Raw genomic sequence first — 22,667 nt, forward strand, 5'->3', positions numbered from 1 at the left:
GAATATTTTCGCACAGCAATACTAGAAGTGTGTGAACAATCATAGTTTAACATTAATGTTTAATTATATTGAATAAAAACATAATCGGAACTAAACAAATTTCCAAGAAAATGTTTCGTTTGGTTAGTAGTGCGTGAATCGGTAAACGTGTTATTGTTTTCAAGTAAGTATCGGTTCAGTGCACGGTTAAATTATACGTTTACATAAAATGTGCAATAGAATAGAGTACAATAGATGTTTAACAACACCCCAGCACGAAAAATACATCGGCTACTGGGTGTCAATAAAGTGTACAGCGCACAAATGTCATTTATGAGTGTTTTATTAACAGCACTTGATATGTAAATTAAATTATTTATAAATTTAATTTAAATATCAAGTGCTGTTTAGCGACATCTCAAGATAAATTAAAACTAAGGAGAGAGAGAGAGAGAGAGAGAGAGAGAGAGAGAGAGAGAGAGAGAGAGAGAGAGAGAGAGAGAGAGAGAGAGAGAGAGAGAGAGAGAGAGAGCATGGGAGAGAGAGGGAGGGCGAGAGAGAGAGAGAGAGAGAGAGAGAGAGAGAGAGAGAGAGAGAGAGAGAGAGAGAGAGAGAGAGAGAGAGAGAGAGAGAGAGAGAGAGAGAGAGAGAGCACGAGATAGAGGAGAGAGAGAAGAGAGAGAGCATGAGAGAGAGAAAGAGAGAGAGAGAGAGAGAGAGAGAGAGAGAGAGAGAGAGAGAGAGAGAGAGAGAGATAATAGTGTTATTGCCGTAATTTCTTGAAGTCATTTACGTGTAGCTAAGCCTGTGATAAGCAGTCACCGCAGGGAGTATCAAAAAGTCACATTTTAAGACAGGTGGCTACTGTATTCAGGTTAGTTTGTGCGACTTTAGATGATTCTGGAGTATCAAACTGTCATAACTAAACACTAGTGGCTGCTTAATACAGGTGGCCGCTTTAGTAGGTTTGACTGTATCCTGTTGTTGTAAACCTTCCCTGGAAGTATTAATACTATATTAACCGTGTGTTCGTATCAATACGTGACGTTAACCCCGAACACTGGGCGATACGTTTACAACTACAGTCTGTATGCTAAACGATCGGTGGCGCTTTATTCACGCATGTTTTTGTTCATGGCCGACGGACACAGAGCACTAGTGATGGCAACAATAACGTATTAGTTGAATTTTGCGAATTTTAAAATTGCCAAAAAGCTTTTTTTTTTTTTTTTTAAAGTGTGTTCTTTGTAGATCTATGGCCATTTTAGCTGTTTGGCCAATTGAAATATGAATTTTGCCAAATATTTTGCGCCCAAAATTGCCAAATTTCTAATAACCTTAGAGATTCAGCTTTAACCATAAATAATTGTTGCTGTTTCACTAAGAATATGTATGAATTTCGTGTAGGCCTAATTATAAACATCAATCACTTGCATCTTCAATAAATCAAAACATATCTAGTATGAGCATGTAATAATGTTTTAACTATAACTGATACATTATATCTACATTCGTCTATACAGGGATATTCACACTTACCGACATTTTGACATTAGTATAAATCGTACTCTTATGACAGCAGTATAAACCGTATATTTTTGACAACAGTATAAACCGTACTCTTTTAACAACAGTATAAACCGTACTCTTTTGACAACAGTATAAACCGTACTCTTTTGACAACAGTATAAACCGTACTATTTTGACAACAGTATAAACGGTATACTTTGGCAACAGTATAAACCATATACATTTTACAACAGTATAAACCGTATACTTTTAACAGCAGTATAAACCATACTCTTTTGACAACAGTATAAACCGTGTACTTTTGAAAACAGTATAACTGTATACTTTGACAACAGTATAAACCATACTTTTTTACAACAGTATAAACCGTATACTTTTAACAACAGTATAAACCATACTTTTTTTTACTCACCTCCCCCTTCTAAAAGATTACATCAAAGATATTGATTTTATAAGGGATATCTGGATCAACATTTCTTTTTGTGAATGAAGACTGGTATTACTTAATCTCTCCACCCTCACCCCCCTCACCCCCATCCAACGTTCAGTGTGTACGCTTGTAAGAACGTTGATAAGTATGAACAGCCCATGAGATAAATTAAAAACTATGGTTGATTTGTTAATCAGTGTTGTTCCATTTTCCCAAATTAATACCCCACGACTGGTATATCAAAGTCCGTGCAGAGTGCAGATAACAAATCCCTTGCTGGTTTATTGGAGGAAATGGGTTTCCTCTTAAAGAGTTTCTCTCTATCGACCACATGTCGAAATCACCATGTGTTAGACACGAAATATGTGTCGTTAATGTGCAGAGGTGTCGTTAAGAAAATCATTATACCTTTTGATTTAGGCTTGGTACAACCCGATATATGCGATGTTGTTGAAATGCAAGTCAATGTTTGAACGCCATTCACACACAGCCAATGTTTCAATACTAATACTACATACAGAATGCGATCAAACTGAAGCGTATGTAGGGTAGGTAAAACTGCTTTAACGTTTTTACAACGAATTAAAGGGACAGGCCCTAGTGTCAACATTAGAGCTGTTTTTGACAACACTTGGATATTATCGTTTCAAATATCCATTTCCAAACTGTTTCTGCTCATCCTACTGTTTCTGTTTATCATATTTGTAAAAAGCGCATGAAATATTAGTCTTAATTTTTAGGGTATTTCCCCGTTTCAACGCCACAGACATTTAATTTGTTTTACTCTATTGTAACTTTGTCCAAATGTGATAAAGGTTTGTAGATTAAGCAAACTTAGTGTCGATATTCACGGTTTGAAACTAGAGCTGGCACCCAATTACGCTAATAACTCTATTGTCACCAGACAACAGTTGCAGATTGATATTTGTGATTAAAACCGGCGTTATAAATGCTATTTTAGTTTATAGTTTATAGCGTCACATTTTATTTAAAACATGGAACAAACATGACAGATATGAAAGTGTTGTTTATTTATAATAAAATAGTCAAATAATAAAGTAACAGTTACTTTTCTAGCCATCTTTGTCTGTTCGTGTAAAATAATAGCTTATTTAGCGAACAGATGAGAGAAAAAGATTACATCATAGTATACAGTCAAATGGGATAGAGAAACTGTACCAAGTAAATCTAGTAAATCAATGTGCTCTAGTGGTGTCGTTAAACAAGACAAACAAGCTTTAACCCTTGGCGGTGCAAAATTTCGACCCTGGGACTCGGAAATTTCCATGGACTCGAGTGGGGTTTTTGTTGTTTTGTTTTTATCCCACAGTGCCGTATATGATGGATTCGTATAGGCTACTCCATCATGAGTATTAGTATATATATACTTGAGCCAAAGGTTTTGTTTACAATTCATTATTTGGCAGTCACTTGTCAGTCAAGAAAGATATATGTTTGCACCTAGAGACTTCGATAATTCCGTATTGACTGAAATAGCGGCTTGTGTTGTCGAATTTCAGGAATATATAAAGTCACTGAATATTGTTAACGAAGGCTATAATACCAGTAAAATTATAGGTTTTTTTCAAGAAGCACTTATTCAGAGATTTATAATGATGTAAAAAAAAAAGAGGAAGGAGAGAAAACAATCCCTCCCCCCTCAAAAAAAAAAATACCCCCAAAACCCCCAACAAACCCACAACAATAAAATAAGCTCCAAAGAAAACAAACAACTTGGTAAATTCCATACCACGTTATAAAAAACAACAACCAAAAACACATTTAACGTTAGATAAATAGTTTTTAAACTATGATGATCATACGATATCGTGTTGCACTCGGAGATATATTCTACATCATTATAAATGTTTGCATGTGTGCGTCTTCTAAAACAAAACTGCAGGTTTACTGGTATTATAGCTCTCGTTAACAATATCCAATGTATTTGCACTGTAGGTTCCTCAAATTCATCAAACAAGGGCTATTTCAGTCAATGCGGAATTATCGAAGACTCTTGGTGCAAACACATTTCTTGACTGACAAGTGACTGCCAAATAATGAAGTGTAAACAAAACCTTTGGCTCAAGTATGTATCTACTAATACTCATGAATGATGGAGTGTAACTTCTGGCAAAACCCACGCTTCAGTTTTATCACATTCTAGTATATGCAGTATTAGTACAGAAACATATTTTGCTGGTTGCGTTTTATTTCCTGTGAGTATTGAAACATATTTTGCTGGTTGCGTTTTATTTCCTGTGAGTATTGAAACATATTTTGGTGGTTGCCATTGGGAACTGGGGACTCTATTAACGTGCCCATATCCAACAGGTTCGGGCACGCCCATCCCAGGTTTGGGCTCTGACTTCGCCAATGGCCAACCCTGGGACGGGAGAGTGGTTGCCATTTATTTCCTGTGAGTGGATGACGTTAAAACATCGACCCACACCAACCACGGTGGCATTTCAAAAATATTGCATAGCGGCCTGCACCAAGTCTAAACTAGAAAGGAATTAGTATTTGTTCAACGACATTAGAGCAGAGAGAGAGAGAGAGAGAGAGAGAGAGAGAGAGAGAGAGAGAGAGAGAGAGAGAGAGAGAGAGAGATAGAGAGAGAGCAGAGAGAGACAGACAGACAGACACACAGCCAGACAGACACAGACACACACAGAAAGAAACACAGACATACAGACAAACATAAAGACTACAGACTCCCATTTTTGTTGGGGGGGGGGGGGGGTAGGCTGATTTTAGCCCGAATTGAAAGGAAATTCCAGTATCTGGATGACAACGTTTAGGCCTGTACATAGTTGTATCACTTCCAGACGAAACATTAGACAATTTTACAAGAATATTATGAGCAGAATGATGGAAAATATGGATAGGTTTTTAGGCCAGTTCATTTTGCTCGAACGTCTCCATCTTTTGTGCCAGAATGCGAAGATATACTCCAGCACTGGTGTGTGTGTGACGGGGGACGGGGATGGAGGCAGTTGAAACCCCACTGACCCCCTATCTTGAACGGTTATGGACATACAGACGGACACTTTTTTATCAGTACTATAATAAAGGTTGTCATTGAACTGCAAGTTGTGTTTAACGACTCTATTTTAGACGTCTATAATGTAATTACAGACTCCCGTGTAGTCCCGTTCATCATTAACTCCTCGACGTAAGCTGTTAATGATCTGTGTCGCTTTGTTCACGTAAGCAGGTTTTTGTCCGGACACATTATCAGTTCTTGTCGTTATAACTCACCAACAGGCGATATGCGGCTTCCCGCTGGCTAGCAGTACACATCCATCCATCCGTTCATCCGTGCACGTGCGATCATTTCCTTCCCAATTCAAAACACGCTTAAGCTCCACAGGTAAAGTTTAAAATAGAACAACTATGTCTTTAATAAAATCGATTTAATGAAGTGCATGTAAATAAGTTGCGATGAGCATGTAATAAATATTAAAATGATCCGACCATAGAAGAACGAACAATAAAATATGTATGAAAATGTCATCAGATTTCGCTGTGAAAAAAGTAAATATGATGGCATTGATTAATTGCTATCCTAACTTAGATTGCGGGGAGCCATTTAAGATATTAGGACATTGAGCACTGATATTTAGTCCTTTTGAAGTACTAATTTATTTTTTTATTTCACACGTTAAGGAAAACTATAATGACTCATCGCCGGCCTCGATGTTATATGGAGAACTTGGACGTTATCCAGTTTATATCACTGTAAAATTAAGAATGATTTATTTCTGGTATCGATTAATCACTGGAAAACAGTCCAAGATATCATTACTAGTATATAAATTATTACTAAATGATGTGAACAATAATGTTTTTAATCACAACTGGTTTGTTTTAAAATCATTTTTAGATGATGTTGGTTGTACATATATTATGGTCCTCACAGTGTAATAGTATTACTTGTTGTTTCTTTTTCCACAAGGCTTACTGATAAATACTTAAAATCATGGTACACTCACGTTAATAATTCATCCAAAGCTTTAAATTATTAATAAATATTGTTACATTTGAAACATATTTCACACTTATAGAGAAAAAACACCGGTGTCCATTATTACGATTCAGATTTTCAAATCATAATCTTCCTCTTGAAACTGGCAGATAAAAAAATGAATCACTAAACAATCGAATATGTCCATTATGTAAACATTACGACATCGGAGATGAGTTTCATTATATATTTACATGTATGTTTTTTAACAATGAAAGAAATCGCTATTTACCCTCTTTCTGTCAGTCAAAACGAAATATATATATAAAAAATTAATTATTTAACTGTAAAAAGGCTGGTGTCCTTAGAAAACGTTCTATAATTTGTAACTTAGTTATGAATACTTTAAAAACCTCTGGCTGATTTTCTGTGTTTTTATTTTTGTTTATGTATGTTACAGGCTCGTAGTCAATGGGTGGTCGGGGAGAGGGTCGCCCCCCCCCCCCCCCACCACCACCGGTGACTTTTTTCAATATGCCCCTGGACCCCCCCCCCCCCCCCCCCCCCCCCCCCCAAGCAAATCGGACTCTTCGCGCCTTCGTGTGAGGCGCTTCGTGCCTCCCATAAGCCTAAACGACCCTCCACATACACACACCTCTCAAAATCCTGGCTACGGGCCTGTGTTATTGTACTTTCACCATCTTGTCACATTGTATTAATTGTTTTATGTAAACATGTCCTCATATGCCGTAGACTACGACTTGAGTGTAAATAAAGTTCAGTTCAGTGGGTAAGCCATCGGATAGAAGGCTGGTAGGTACTGAGTTCGCAGCCCGGTACCGGCTCCCACCCAGAGCGGGCTTTAACAACTCAATGGGTAGGTGTAAGACCACTGCACCAACTTCTCTCTCACTAACCACAAACAACAAACAAGTAACCCACTGTTCTGGACAGACAGCACAGATATCTGAGGTGTGTGACCAGGACATCGTGCTTGAACCTTAATTGGATATAAGCACGAAAATAAGTTGAAATGAATGAATGACTCGCCTTGAGCTAGTCTTTGGGGAGTGATGGGGAGCGAGCGTGATTGCTCTCCCCAAACGGCAAGGAGTGGTAAAATCTTTGTTTTATTGTCCATTATGAATTCTGTTTTATTTCTATTCAGCACATATGTATTTTATAGAGGATATTCTATTTATTATATAACTTTTGGCAATTTACCTTTATTTTTAAAATGCCAGCAGCAAAATAGTTCCGGCTTTCTTACAGTGAAGATAACACTTTTTACAGTGACGATAACACATTTTAGAGTGAAATTTTCCCTCTAACATGTGTTATCGTCACTGAGTGACTGATAACACTTTTATTTCACTTATATTTTAAGATATTTCACTAAATGTTATATAATAAAACTTGCTCTAACTATTTTCTTTAGTTATATTTTGTCATTTAAGCAAAACATGTTTTGTTGGTTTTATTTTACAGACGTCTGTTATTTTTTTTTTTACAACCAATACTACCGTTTCTCCACACAACACAGAGACAAAAATAAATTCAGATAATTTTTTTGTTTCTTTGTAGCTTTCTTGTTCGTTACGATGTTCATATCTACTTTTGTTTATCGTTCTTAAAACGTTCTGTAATAAACTGTACTGATTGTTCTATTTTATTATTAGCACAGCTCCATATACGTATTCATGGTCTCACCTAAAGCTTCGCCCTTTTTTCTTTCTTTCTGTTTTTCTTCTGGGTTTTTTTTTTTTTTTGGGGGGGGGGGGGGGACTACATTAATACATTATGACAAGATGGTGGTATTTTTTTACATTTTATTTTTGGAATGTCGAATTGATTGCGTCGTGGCGTCTTTTATAAATTACTTTTTTCACAGCTTCGGGACGAGACGTAGTCCAGAGGTAAAGCGCTCGCTTGATGCGCGGTCGATCTAGGATCGATCCTCGTCGGTGGGCCTATTGAGCTATTTCTCGTTCCAGCCGGTGCTCCACGACTGGTATATAAAAGGCCGTGGTATGTGATATCCTGTCTGTGGCATGGTGTGTATAAAATACCCCTTGCTACTAATGGGAAAATGTAGCGGGTTTTCTCTCTAAGACTATTATGTCACCATTACCAAATGTTTGACATCCAATAGCCGATGATTAATAAATCAATGTGCTCTAGTAGTGTCGTTAAACAAAACAAACGATTTTCACAGCTTTTTACACTGTGTTTTACACTATAAATTTATAATTTTGGTATACGTTTGTTGATCATCATTTACCTTGTTTAACACTTAATAGCTAATATGTTTTTCATGCTAAGCCGTCGTTAAACATTCATTTATTCATTAATTCCAGTTAAAATCAGACTAAAATCTGCTATGTATCTTGTACGGCTGATAATAAATATCGTGTAAAACCAGTCGATTCCCCCGACTCCACCTGCTGTAAACCTCTCACGTACGTTTAACGATAATTGCAGGAAAAAAGCGCAGCAATTGTTGAAGCGTCAGTCAAGTGGGAATACAACTTCATTACGTTGCATGTTTTAGACAAGTTGCCTCGTTAATTTCCTGTCTCAATTACCGCCCCTTCTTTGAACTTGTTTTTTTTACAGTGCTTTGCTTTTCCACAGTTAATGTTTTTGTTCTTATTCTGCCTGGGTAATTGTTAATTGTCTGCGGTAGGTAGGAACTCTGACTACAAAAAAAAGAAGAAGAGTTAAACGTTTATGAATAATATTTTTTATTTGGTTTTGCAATCTTTAGAACGCTTTGGTTCTGTCCGTGGACAAAACTGTTTGCCCCCCCCCCCCCTTTATCTTTCTATCTGTTACTCCCCCCCTCTCTCTCTCTCTCTCTCTCTCTCTCTCTCTCTCCCTCTCTCTCTCTCTCTCCCTCCCTCCCTCCCTCCCTCCCTCTCTCTCTCTCTCACACACACACACACACACACACATAAATGTAGCATATGTATTGTTTTTTTCCTTTTATTCCTTCGTGATAAAAAAAACCCCAAACTTTAAAGTCTTTACTGCGATAGCGCTCACGACGGTTCGAACTCATTAGCTGCTATTTTTGACTGTAGTATTCTGCCTGAATGACTGGCGTGAAATGATGTGTATAAATAATTATACTGAGCTAATGTATTATCTATAGCATTCCTCGATAACTTGCGACCACCATAGACATGCCTGCCTTTGTGCTTAAAAACAGCCCGACATGCTTCTTGCTAATAATGAATCTGTTAAAGGGACACACCCTAGTTGTTAACCATTACGCCGTTGTTTTTCGCTTTTAAAGGGACACACCCTAGTTACGGCTAGTTGTTAACCATTACGGCGTTGTTTTTCGCTATTAAACCCATTTTTTCACAAATAAAATTGCACTTTACTTACCGTTTATTATTTAGAATATACATTTCCATTCACCTGAAGTGTTTTTTGGTAATCCTGGTAATCCTGGTGTTTGTAATACCACAAAATGCATTTTTCGTATTTCTGAAAAACACGCGCGTCTGAGAAAAAACCGTTGAGCAGACAAGGTCTAATCTATTTTTAAAGGGGATATTTCCATTTCAATGTCACAGACATTGGTATACCACGTGACCGTTATCATTTTGGTTCGGTTTGTTTTCTCGTGCACGGTTCGCGCAATCAACATCCGATTTGTTGTCGTTTGCTTGTTGTTCATTTGTGAGATTTTTCTTCACAGTTCGTGAGCATTTTCAGTAACAATAAAGTTCAGAGAAGTAAGTATCTCAATACAAAACGTTACAAACCCTTAAAACCAATAATTTTGCTAAGTCTTACGATATCTGGAGAGGGGATACAACCAGGACAGAACAGTTGGAACATGTCCAGGAGAGGTGAAAGGAACACACCCCAAGTCTGTGACATTTGTCGTGACGTAGGCATTGTTGTGCTTCGAGCGACATCTACCGGTGACATCACAATACTAACTTTCAAAATTATTTCAAGCAATTGGGACATGGGGATTCCCATGGTATTTATCGATATAAAACCTGCTTTTTCACTCCATTTGATAAAAACGTAATCTAAGTGTGTTACAGGTTTGTAGATTAACCAAATTATAATTTATTTTCGCTGGATGGAACTAGGGCGTGCGGCTTTAAGGCGCGTTCCGTGCAGATGTAGACTGGTACTCTTCGATATTAAGTAACCAATTAGACCGAAGAATTCGACCACTTTTCACTTCCAGTGAGCCAATAACCGCTTCTTACGTCCCATTAAAAAGTTTAAATTAGCGATCTTGAATTTCAGTTTGGCTTTAAGCCTGGTTTCCATAAAATCTTTAACGGATTCATATAGTCGCAGACGCAATTGCGACAGATCTGCGAGGTTGAACAGGTTTCAACTTCCCTGTTCCGTCGCATATCTGGTGCAGACCAGCTTAGACCAATGTGCGACTGTTCCCATTAACGTCTTCTTATGCTGTCGTGCACGTGTTATAGATTTTATGGAAACAAGGACTTCATTTTGGAAAGGCTGCCTTTCAAAACTTCATAACATGTATTATATCCAACACACAAATACACGCGCGCGCATGAAAGTCTTAGCTTTGTTAAAAAATAAAAAATAAACAAAGAAATAAAATGAAACAAAAGCAAAAATAAAGAAAAAACCCAAACAAACAAACATAATGTTTGTGTCTTTTATAGGTATGATTGAATACACTGAGTGGTATTTGCAAATTAATTACTAGTATATTCCCAACTTTTAATATCCACCACATTTAATTTAAAAAGTTTATTGTTTTACAAATATTACAGATACTAGATAAACAGTTACTAGATGTGCATTTTTATTAACAACGTTAGATTTATGATGTCACAACATACAAAATAGCAGATGATTATTAATATGTTAATTAAAAAATTACTTTTAAACGTTTACTTTAAAAAATATCATGTTTTCGTATTTGGTGACATTTGCGGGAAGGTATTTAAACATAGCATGCGCATTGGTTTTTAGATATTAGCAGTGAAATGTAACCATCATAAGTAAATTCAAATACATTTTTCTTTTATAACAGAGGGTTATTACCAACCAATTATTGTTTAAATCTCCTAAATGTCATGCCAAACGCCATTTTCTTGCAAGTTGTTTAAATGTAAGGTGTCACTGCTTTTATATATGTGTTGCCTGGGTGGGATAATAAATTGCTGACATCAGTTTTATTAGGACATGTTAACTTTATCTCCAGTGGAAACTGATTTGATGTAATGGTACATTAATAGTGGTGTGTTGTTTGTAATCTCGAGAATTCACGTTGAGTGCGAGAGATCATCTATGTTTCCAGTAACGTACAGAACACGTAATAAACGCATATAAACACCAGGCATATCGCGTTAGCCGTTTGCCCCCAATACCTGGGACGTAAAATACTTATACCACGACCATTAAATATGATTTTAGCGAGTTTCTACGAGACATGTTTTGGCAGTTACGACGTTGAGGTTACGATAATATCACGAAATATAAGCAACGGTTATGAGTATTACATCATAACTCACGCGATCTCTGCTGGGGATTGACAGGGCTTAACGACAAGGCTTTTTAAAAACACATTTTAAATAATCCTCGATTATCTTACTCAGATAACCGATGAATGCAAGGTACGTGATGTGGTTTGAGGCTGGCTGTATGTCAATAGCAGAGCGCTCCACTGAAGGGTAATAGCAGGCGGAGGTGGGGGGGGGGGGGGGGGGGGGGGGGGGGGGGCATATGGCTCAGTCGGTTGAGCGCTCGCCTGAGGTGCTTTCGTCGCATGATCCAACCACCTCGGTGGATCCATACAACTGATTGGATTTCCCCCTCCCCCCCTCGTTCCAACCAGTGCACCACAACTGGTCAAAGACCGTGGTATGTGCTTTCCTGCCTGGCAAGTGCTAATGGAAAAATGTAGCGGGTTTCCTTTGATGACTATGGCTTATACTTAACAAATGTTTGAAATCCAATAGCCTATGATTAATTAATCAATGAACGTGCTCTAGTGGTGTCGTTAAACAAAACAAACTTTACTTTCATAGCAGGTGCGTGTGCAGGGGGACGGTTTCGAAACCCCCTCCTGCTCAAGCAAATTTTATTTAATTTTTTTCAATATATTTTCCAGGGAATAATGTCTCGCTCCCTCCAGTTTAGAGCCCCATCCCTTCTAAAATTACTGTATACGCGCCTGAGTAGCTCGTAGTATCGATCGCCCTTAGTGGATTATTTCAGGGGCGTGGCATAAACGTACGAGACAGGGGCAGGGAGGGAAACTTCTTCCTAGTGCTGGAGCAAAACTTCAAATTCGGGCAAACATTATAGAAATATTCGGGCAAAATGTGCTAATGTAAGACCTTTTTACCATGTATTTCCATCATTCTACCCTCAAAATGTGTAAAAATGCGTAATGATTGGTTTGCAACCCTACATAGCTGGTAGTGGTGCTAATATGAATAAATGTTATTATGCAGATTCGGGGTATTTTCGTTTAAATCGAGCAAATGCCAGCCTGCTCTCCCCCCCCCCCCCCCCCCCCCCCGTACAAAAATGGGAGCCCGTACGCCTATGGAGGAGGAGACGAGGGTCGACCCTCCCCCACTCTACCCAGTTGTCTTTTTAAAATATTTTTTTTCCGGGCGAGCATGACTCGACGCCCCATAAATTTCGCCACAGGCTAGACCCCCCCCCCCCCCCCCCCCCGCCCTTTCCCAGCTCCCCGCATAAATTCCTGAACACATGCCTTTAGTTTGGAGCACATTGATTTATTAAAGCTGCAGTCCCTGGAATATTTTTATTATTTAAGCATTTAGATAATCCAGTTCTGTTTGGTACATGAAAGGTCCACCACATCGCTATAGTTTCACAATTCTCGCTTATCTACATTATCTAGGTCAATTACAAACGCAATGGCCAGCTTTGTTTTTATTCAAATAGCGGGACGCCAGTAGAACTGGGACTTTATTTGATTTGCGCAGGCGCTGAGCTTCTCAGGTGATTTTGAACAAATTTAACTGTCTTGATTGAGGGGTCGTCTCATATCTCGAAAACATATTGATATCCATAGATGTCTGGTACAACACCTTTCCAGCGGTCAGTGGGGGATTTGCCGTGACATTTTAACAGTGGCCAGCGGTTGGCATACGCGTTACATGTAAGGGGGTGTTAATAATTAAGAAACGCTCTAGGGGTAGAGGAAGAGGGTGTTGTGTTCGCTTTATGTAACATTTATCAAGACTATATGTTATTTCTATTCATTATTTAGACCTAAAAAGGTGGTTTTTGGAAATGCGCGGTCGGTCTAGGATCGGTCCCCATCGGTGGGCTCGTTCCAACCAGTGCGCCATGGGGCCATTCTCCCCCTGGGCAGGTAAAGGTTTCGACCCCCAAAATCCTCCCCCTGCACATGCACCCGTTTCCTCTTAAATCAATATGCTCTAACATTGATGTCGTTAAACACAACAAACTAAGTTTACTCTTTCCAAATGAAAGAATATTTATTTGAATTTGTCGATTTTAACACACGTAAAATTAAGAAATGAAAACGTTCATTGTCTACGTTAGTATATTTTATTTTTAAAAATATATACATGATCAATGTGTTAATAGTATAAAAACTAAACTTTGAAACACTTTATAAAATATTAATTCTGAAATAGGAAGGTACGATTGTCGATAATACGTTGTCAAGATCAAACCGGTTTTAACGAAAGACTAGTACCGTATCCTCAACCGAATGTTATTCGTACAGCGCAAGATTTCTCATTTCATTTTTTTAGACCAACCCTACAATTTCAAATCCGCAAACGCACGTGTTAACTGAAATTGACAACATGCTGTCGTTTGTGCTTTACCGAGCAATGGCGACACAGGCGACGAATCGAGCGTATACTTTTGACGATCACCGTTCATAGCGAATTCACACGAATTTTTTAAAAGTGCATTTGAGCTTGTTTTTCATATTTGTACATGATGTTATACTATGGTAACCAGAGACTGTAACTTTAATAATCGACTATTGCATTTGGTCATTGTGACACGAAGTGTTCAGGGGAAACCTGTTACATGTTACCATTAGCAGCCAGGGAATGTTTCCTCTGGGATATTCTCCTTTACAAGGAAACAGTAAAATGCTATGAACTGTAAATCACAGTCAAACGTTGTTATCTCGATGTTGAAGGGACCGATCCAAATGGTTCGAGATATCGGTGGCTCAATATAAGCATAATGGTTGTTTGTAAAAAAATATGTTATTTCTCGATCTGGAGATGCTTTGAGCTGTCGAAATAACAGAGGTCGAGATAACGGATGTTTGACTTATAAATACAGACTGAACTTTGTAACAAAGTTGTAACGTATGCTATGCAGACTGAATTTTTTTTACAAATGAGTAACGTATGCTATACAGGTTAGTGTTCTCCGGTACTTGATCGTTTGTCAGATCCACATTTCTCAGCAAATCTGGAAAACTACTTCAGAGTAAGCGAATCTAGAAAATATCTTTAAAACGTGCGGTGTCCATAAGTTCTCTCACACTGCAACAGGCGCATCTAATACTCACACAGTACTTTGTCATTTGTATTTATATTTAATATTAAATTGTCTTGGGAAAGTCTTCTCTGAATACCTTTATAGTTTTGATTGTTTTAGCACTTTTTTGTCCCTTTCAAAACAACTCACCCTTGGGGGTTTTTGTGGTTTTTTAATCTAGAACATTTTGAGCTACTATAAACACGAGAACGATAAGAAATACGGGGACAAATTGAACAAGAAGTTATAAGTAGTGTGTGAGAGAACGGTAAACCAGCCGTAATGGAGCTCCCGCCCCGGAATTGCCCACTGGCTATGTCACAGGCTAAGTCCGGGGCGGGCGTGCTCGAACCTAAGTTGGATATAGGCACGTCAAAAAGTTCCGCAGCCGCAGCCGTAATGGAAAGAAATATTTCATACTGTTTAGTAGTAACTAGTCATTGTGGGATGGTGCATATAAAAGTTCCTACTAATGAAAAAATATAGCGGGTTTCCTGTCTAAAACTATATGTCACAATTACCAACTGTTTGACATCCAATAGCCAGTGATTAATAAATCAGTTTGCTCTATTGGTGTCGTTCAACAAAACAAACTTTTAACTTTAATTTAACTTTAAAAATATATATTTGTATGGTTAGGGTTAGGGTTAGAGTTTGGGAAATGTTTCATAGTTGTTTTTCTTTCTTTTATTTTTATTTTTAACTCTTTTTTTTAAAAACTGTTCATGGTTTATCATTTTTGAAAACAAAAAGAGAGTAAATCTCGAATCTCACATCATTTAAAGAGCCGATCCCCCGGAAGAGGTTCACAAAAAGTTCAACGACCTGCGTATCTGTAAAGCGAGTCGATGAAAACATTTTGTACTGCTAAGCGTCTGTACAACAGATTATCGTAAACCCACGGAGAATGTGCAAAACTCATCTTCAGCCCTAGTCGCTGCTTCCTCGACCGCTTCACGTATCAAACGTTTTTGGTAGTCGTGCGTTATCAGTAAAAACTAGAGACAAAACTCAAGAGTAAGGCCCCTATCTCTATATGAGACAGGCAGTAAGAAATTGTTAGGTCAGATTGAACTGAAGAATATGGGCATTATGACAAGGTAGAAAGACAGTGTAATTGACGTTTCACGTACTGTAAACCATCTGCTGCTTTATTAAAGAAGAAGTTTGTTTTGTTTAACGACACCACTAGAGCACATTGAATTATTAATCATCGGCTATTGGATGTAAAACATATGGTAATTTTGACACTGTCGTAGAGAAAACCCGCTACATTTTTCCATTAGTAGCAAGGGATATTTAATATGCACCATCCCACAGACAGGATAGCACATACCATGGTCTTTGATATACCAGTCGTGATGCACTGGCTGGAACGAGAAATAGCCCAATGGGCCCACCGACGGGGATCGATCCCAAACTGACCGCGCATCAAGCGAGCGCTTTACCACTAGGCTACGTCCCGCCCCCTGCTGTTTGATAATGGCAGATACCAAACTGTCTCATAGTTCTAGAATGAATGGTCGAGTAGCGACAGATATCTACTGCAACCAAATATCAGCAGTATTTAACGGTCTTAACAAGCACCTAATTACAATGACTTACAATTCAAAGCGAAAATTCAATCTTTCAGATATTGAACTTAATCTCTCAAGATGACATGGCAAGTAGCCCATTAACGAGCACAATGACCTGATAATCTTTGGATTAGGTCAACACTAAGATTGTATAATCCCTAGGAAGTCAAACCAGAGCCAAGACGGTCTGACATTGAATCCAGGTGCACTAGGTATCGTTATATTAAATATCATCTCATGACGTCGAAGTGTGAAGTTGCCCATATCAGAACAGATCTAAACAACAAAACAATGAACACATGTCAAATCGTAATACTTTAAAAGGCAGTTAAGTGGGCGATTTGTGAATATCGTGACCAATCTCATCAATCACTGTTAGCGTGGTGATTCATCATAGGAGGACTGCCACTGAATGACGATACATCTTTCATACGTGTATATAAAAAGACTGCCACTTCCAAGAGTATCCTTGTCTAGAGCACTTCCTGTCACTGGCGAAATCAGAGGTCGAGTCCCGGATAGGCGTGCCTGAACCTCTTTTCGATATGGACACGTTAAAAGAGTTGTCATACCCATGTCTTGGACAGAAGTCTAGCGAAGTCAGAGGTTGTGCCCACGACAGGCGTGCTTGAACAGTTCTCTGATGGAAAGCATGCCAAAAATTACCAACGTCCACGTCCACGTCCACGATTAATTTGACTTATCTAAACCTGCACTAGACAAAGTTCAGTGGACGTTTTGTCAATGCCATGTCTAATCCCGTTAATCACCATCAACCTAGTGAATCGTCCATAGGAGGACTACCACTCCAGGACGATACACCTTTTCTTCTTGCATATACAAGAAGACTGCCACTTCCAATAGCTATTTGACTAATCTAAACCTGCAAACTAGACAAGGTTCATTGGACGATCTGTTAATGTTGTGTCTAATCCCATTAATCACCGTCAGCCCAGTGAATCGCCTATAGGAGGACTGCCACCGCAGGACACTACATCTTTCCATGGTGCCTATATAAGAAGACAAGATCGATTTAACTAATCGAAACCTGCTCTAGACAAAGTTCACTGAATACATATATATCGATACATTTGTGTTGTTCTACACTTTTGAATCACCGTCAGACGGTTATACCATCAAGTTTCAGCGGAATACATTTCCTGTTAGGACCCACCATGACCACAGCCTATAGTTAAAATGCTGCATATAGCAGATTTATATTAGGAATATCATCCATGTGGTTTAATCTGTGGGGTATACGTGACGTCTGCCTCGTATACCACTGTTTGGCTACGTGATGGCCGCCGCTGGAGTGTTCGGTTACTTCAGGACGTACAGGTGGCATTCTGAAGCTCGACTTCCAACACCACCCTAAAGTCCTGCGTCTGTCACAGATACAGACAATGACAGGGTAAGACAATGGATGTGGTATCCACACACACAGTTCGAGCTCGTGTATACATGGCGATCGTATCTGGCTAATAGCGGCCCGGAGTTACCTTATGACCGTCGTGTATGTGAACGCTGCCATTATCGGCAAGGTCAGACCAGTCTGCGGATAGATTTCTGGATCCAGTTTCCGTTCACGTCGACATATCACTGCTGGCGATCTGCCTGTCCCTACAGTGTAAATGCGTCTAATGTTCCGATATCGTTAGTCGTCGAGCTAATGTCCAGACGGAGTCGGGGGTAGAGCTAATTGCGGTCTTGTTTATCATTTACTGTTGATTGTTCGGCATTTGATCCGGGTTTATGAGTCGTGTCTTTTAACAAAGGGGAAGGGTTTTGCTAGAAGCTGCTATTGTCCAACATTATTATAGTCCCTTGCCAGTTGGTCTGGTGATAAAAGGAATCTAAACTAGAACAAACATAGTAGTTATATCATCAGTGGTATGTGCATTGTGTTAAATACTCAGAAGCCATTTCACTATGCATCAATCTAATTTACATTTTGTTGTTATAACAGCCTTCATGCGATATTCAAATTATAGGGCGAAGTCACTCTATAACTTTGAGAGGACGAAGTACATAATAATTTATTTTGGCTATGTAATATACTTAGATGGGGATGGTAACGCTACTGAACTTCAGAACGATAAGCGCCTGTAAGATACTTCAGGCATCCACACGAATATCAATAAAAACATTTCCTTGATTGCATGATTAACATCATCAACTGTCAACTGCTATGCACTTCGGCACAGTATGTTCGAATCTAAAAGTAAAGTGTTTTATTTAACGACGCCACTAGAGCACATTGATCTTTTATTTTATCATCGGCTATTGGACGTCAAACATATGGTCATTCTGACACTGTTTTTTAGTCGCCACATAGGGTACTCTTTTACGACAGACAGAAAGGGATCTTTTATTTGCGCTTCCCACAGGCAGGATAGCACAAACCATGGCCTTTGTTGAACCAGTTATGGATCACTGGTCGGTTCAAGTGGTTTACACCTACCCATTGAGCCTTGCGGAGCACTCACTCAGGGTTTGGAGTCGGTGTCTGGATTAAAAATCCCATTCCTCGACTGGGATCCGAACCCAGTACCTACCAGCCTGTAGACCGATGACCTAACCACGACGCCACCGAGGCCGGTATGTTCGAATCTTGGCAGCTGATGATAATCGAATCTTTTTCTGTATTGAAGTCATTTGTTTTCTGCCTTTTGAATGATTTACGTTCTCATAATTATATCGCTTTGTATAAACATGGCCTGTACTCTGTCGTGTCATATTCGTATAATTTATATTTTAAAAAAACCCACCAACTAAATTGCACTCTTTGTACGCTTTTGTTTACGAATGTTAGATGCGTGTAGATTCTGAAACAAGTACTGATAGTCAATTTGAACTGCCTTAACTTTATAACATATACTGTTGTTGATAGATCTGCCTTGTCTGAACTATACACCAAAGTCTATAACAATTTTTTTCTGTGTTTTTTTGTGGGGAGAAAAAACCCACTGCAATAATCGAAGTTGGCAATGAACTGAGGCGTTAACAAATTATTTATCAAATCTTATCTTAAGAAAGTTGATAACGGTGCTTCATTGCACGTATATACTTTTGAATACACGTATCATTAGCTTTTAATCTTCTAGAATTTATCACATGGGATGGGCGGAAGGGATCGACATTATTATTTTATACACCATAGGTTTGTTGTATGATTTCCTCTATGCGTACTTGGTTTCAATAAAACTTTATTTTGTGAGTGGTGTGTAAAAAATAAAAGTGCCAGGTGTTTTGGCGCATATTTCACCCAACATCGTAAACGAAACCTTAGTGGTACAGGGGCATGTTAAAAGGGTACTCTCTCTCACCCAACATTAAACTCCTTAAAGACAAGTGGGCTTTTTACAGTCTTGAGAGCAAAAAAAAAAATGTTTCGCATTTCGATACACGATAGATATATAATTGACCAGTGCTTCTGAGTGTTTTTTGCTACACATTATATGACAGACATTAATTATTTGTCATCATCAAATATGACGTGCTTTCAAGCAATAATTTCCTTTCTTTGGCTTCAGACAGATGCATAGTTCGAAAGGTCCCACTGTGACATGATAATATAATAACAGTAATAACCACGGACATGACAACATGTTACCATGTTCAGACCTGTCGGATAGAGACAGAGAAGGGTGCATATTATTTAAATAAGCACTGGTCTTCGCATCGAAAAACCGCGAATTATTTAGATGGCTAGAGAAATGCTTCCATTACAGGTCTTTAAATCTACTTATGCTCATTTGAATATTGGGATCTTTAAAACGGAGTTTTGGTAAAACGTTCAGGCACGTCTGCCCATAGTCACGAGTTTTGGTGTAAGTGAAGATGGTTTATATCATTCTTTAAGACAGAAAGCGGAAGTACGGGTTTAAAAAAAAGTTGTTTGGAAAGGCACGCTGAAGTAGTCATACGTAGATATACATGACAAGAGTACCAGTATACTTTTTAACAAGGCATTTGTCTGGTGCCATCTTCCATTAACCAATAACACAAATAAACTTCCTTGTGGCAATAAAAAAAATGTCAAAGCTTGTTTAGCCCATTCCAAAAAAAGAAGAAAAAAAGAGTCAAATACACGCAGATGTAAAGATATGAACAGAAGTGCTACACTGCTCAGAAAACAGTGGCGCAACAAGAGTCAAATACACGCAGATGTAAAGATATGAACAGAAGTGCTACACTGCTCAGAAAACAGTGGCGCAACAAGAGTCAAATACACGCAGATGTAAAGATATGAACAGAAGTGCTACACTGCTCAGAAAAACAGTGGCACAACAAGAGTCAAATACACGCAGATGTAAAGATATGAACAGAAGTGCTACACTGCTCAGAAAACAGTGGCGCAACAAGAGTCAAATACACGCAGATGTAAAGATATGAACAGAAGTGCTACACTGCTCAGAAAACAGTGGCGCAACAAGATCAAATACACGCAGATGTAAAGATATGAACAGAAGTGCTACACTGCTCAGAAAACAGTGGCACAACAAGAGTCAAATACACGCAGATGTAAAGATATGAACAGAAGTGCTACACTGCTCAGAAAACAGTGGCGCAACAAGAGTCAAATACACGCAGATGTAAAGATATGAACAGAAGTGCTACACTGCTCAGAAAACAGTGGCGCAACAAGAGTCAAATACACGCAGATGTAAAGATATGAACAGAAGTGCTACACTGCTCAGAAAACAGTGGCACAACAAGAGTCAAATACACGCAGATGTAAAGATATGAACAGAAGTGCTACACTGCTTAGAAAACAGAGGCGCAACAAGATCACACAAGACAACAGACGACGTAAAGTTAGTATTTTGAGTGGTTCAGGAAATATCTAAGAAGCTGTAGCATCCCAAAATGTTCCAACTGTTCAAGGACTTTGAGTGGGGAAAAATAGTCATTTTATTTAATTCTCAGTGGATGTTTGTGCTTATATACAATTAATGTGCATGCACGCTGTCCTGGACACAGACAATTCACCTATCTGAACTGTCTGTTCAGAACATTGGAAAGTGAAAGTTTTTTTTGTTTAACACCACCACTAGAGAAGATTGATTTATTAATCACCGGCTACTGGATGTGAAACATTTGGTAATGTTTACCTTTAGTAGAGAAAACCCGCTATATTTTACCATTAGCAGCAATGGATCTTTTATACGCACTTTCCCACAGACAGGACATCACATACCACGACTTTTGATATACCAGTCTTGAAATACTTGTTGGGACGGTGAGGGGGATAGAACATTGGATTACTGGTTAGTTGTTAGTGGATGATGAAAGAGAAGTCGGCCGTGATAAGTGCTGTCCTGTTTGTGGGAAAATGCATATAAAAGATCCCATGCTGCTAAAGGAAAACTGTAGCTGGTTTTGTCTAAAGACTACATTTACATATGCAATAGCCGATAATAATGAAAATATTAACGTACTCTAGTGGTGTCGTTAATTATACAAAACAAATTTAATTGATCCCTCTTCAATGTGTCGTTAAAGTGCACCGTATTTGGAAGCCGGTACCGGGGTGCGAAGACAGTGTTTACCAATCTTTGGTCTGCTGGCTTAAGTACAATACCACTGAGGTGGTTGGCAAAACGTAGACAATAGATATTAATATAAATATACTAATTGATAATAGTTATAAAACTTAGTTATTAACGTTTCCTTACTTGAACCGCCTCGACCGAAAGATTACCCTAATATTTCCTCATCCAACTTTTAACCCCGTATGTAATATTTTCAAGCTATTTTTGTTTTTATTCGTCAGCATATATAATAACTAAAATATGTCTGTATGTAATATTTACAGTATAATGGTGGGGAGCGAGTTTTCCATAATATGAAAATTAACAAATACACAATACAAAGGCTAAAGAGCATTGACAAATTAACTTTGTACATTGTAAACAAAAAAACCCAAACCCTTTATTATTCAAAATCGTATCAAATACAATTAATGAATGAATGAATGAATGAATGAAAGTTTAACGACACCCCAGCACGAAAAATACATCGGCTATTGGGTGTCGAACTATGGTAATGCAAACAAATAATCCCTGCGCGTGCTGTAACCTCACCGTGGTGCAGGGATGTAACATTCTCTTTGAGAATGGCCAATACAGCACAAAATTGAAATTTTGAGTAAAAGTCAGTATCTATCAGTGATATTTGTATTTTTGCACAGTTCTTTACACTGTTTTTATTTAAATCTTGAATTCTTATATTGATGTTGATCATCACTTTATTTGTTTGCATTACCGTAGTTTGACACCCAATAGCCGATGTATTTTTCGTGCTGGGGTGTCGTTAAACATTCATTCATCCATCCATCCATCTATCCATTCATCCATGCAAACAAATAAAGTGACGATCAACATCAATATAAAAATTCAAGATTTAAATAAAAACAGTGTAAAGAACTGTGTAAAAATACAAATATCACAGATAGATACTGACTTTTACTCAAAATGTGCCCCAAAAGGGGAGTTGTGCTGTATTGGCCATTCTCAAAGAGAATGTTACACCCCTGCACCACGGTGAGGTTACAGCACGCGCAGGGGTATCAAATACAAAGGCGAAGTTAAAGTTTGTTTTGTTTAACGACACCACTACAGCACATTGATTTATTAATCATCGGCTATTGGAT

At 38.4% G+C, this 22,667-nt stretch overlaps 1 protein-coding gene across 1 annotated transcript in view; it reads left to right on the plus strand.

The window, feature by feature from the left end:
- LOC121381713 (soluble guanylate cyclase gcy-31-like) overlaps positions 1 to 22,667 on the plus strand; it is a 117,220-nt gene that overhangs the window by 30,946 nt on the left and 63,607 nt on the right. The gene's annotated exons all lie outside the window — the stretch shown is intronic.

This window comes from Gigantopelta aegis, chromosome 9 (assembly GCF_016097555.1).
Source record: "Gigantopelta aegis isolate Gae_Host chromosome 9, Gae_host_genome, whole genome shotgun sequence".
NCBI lineage: Eukaryota > Metazoa > Mollusca > Gastropoda > Neomphalida > Peltospiridae > Gigantopelta > Gigantopelta aegis.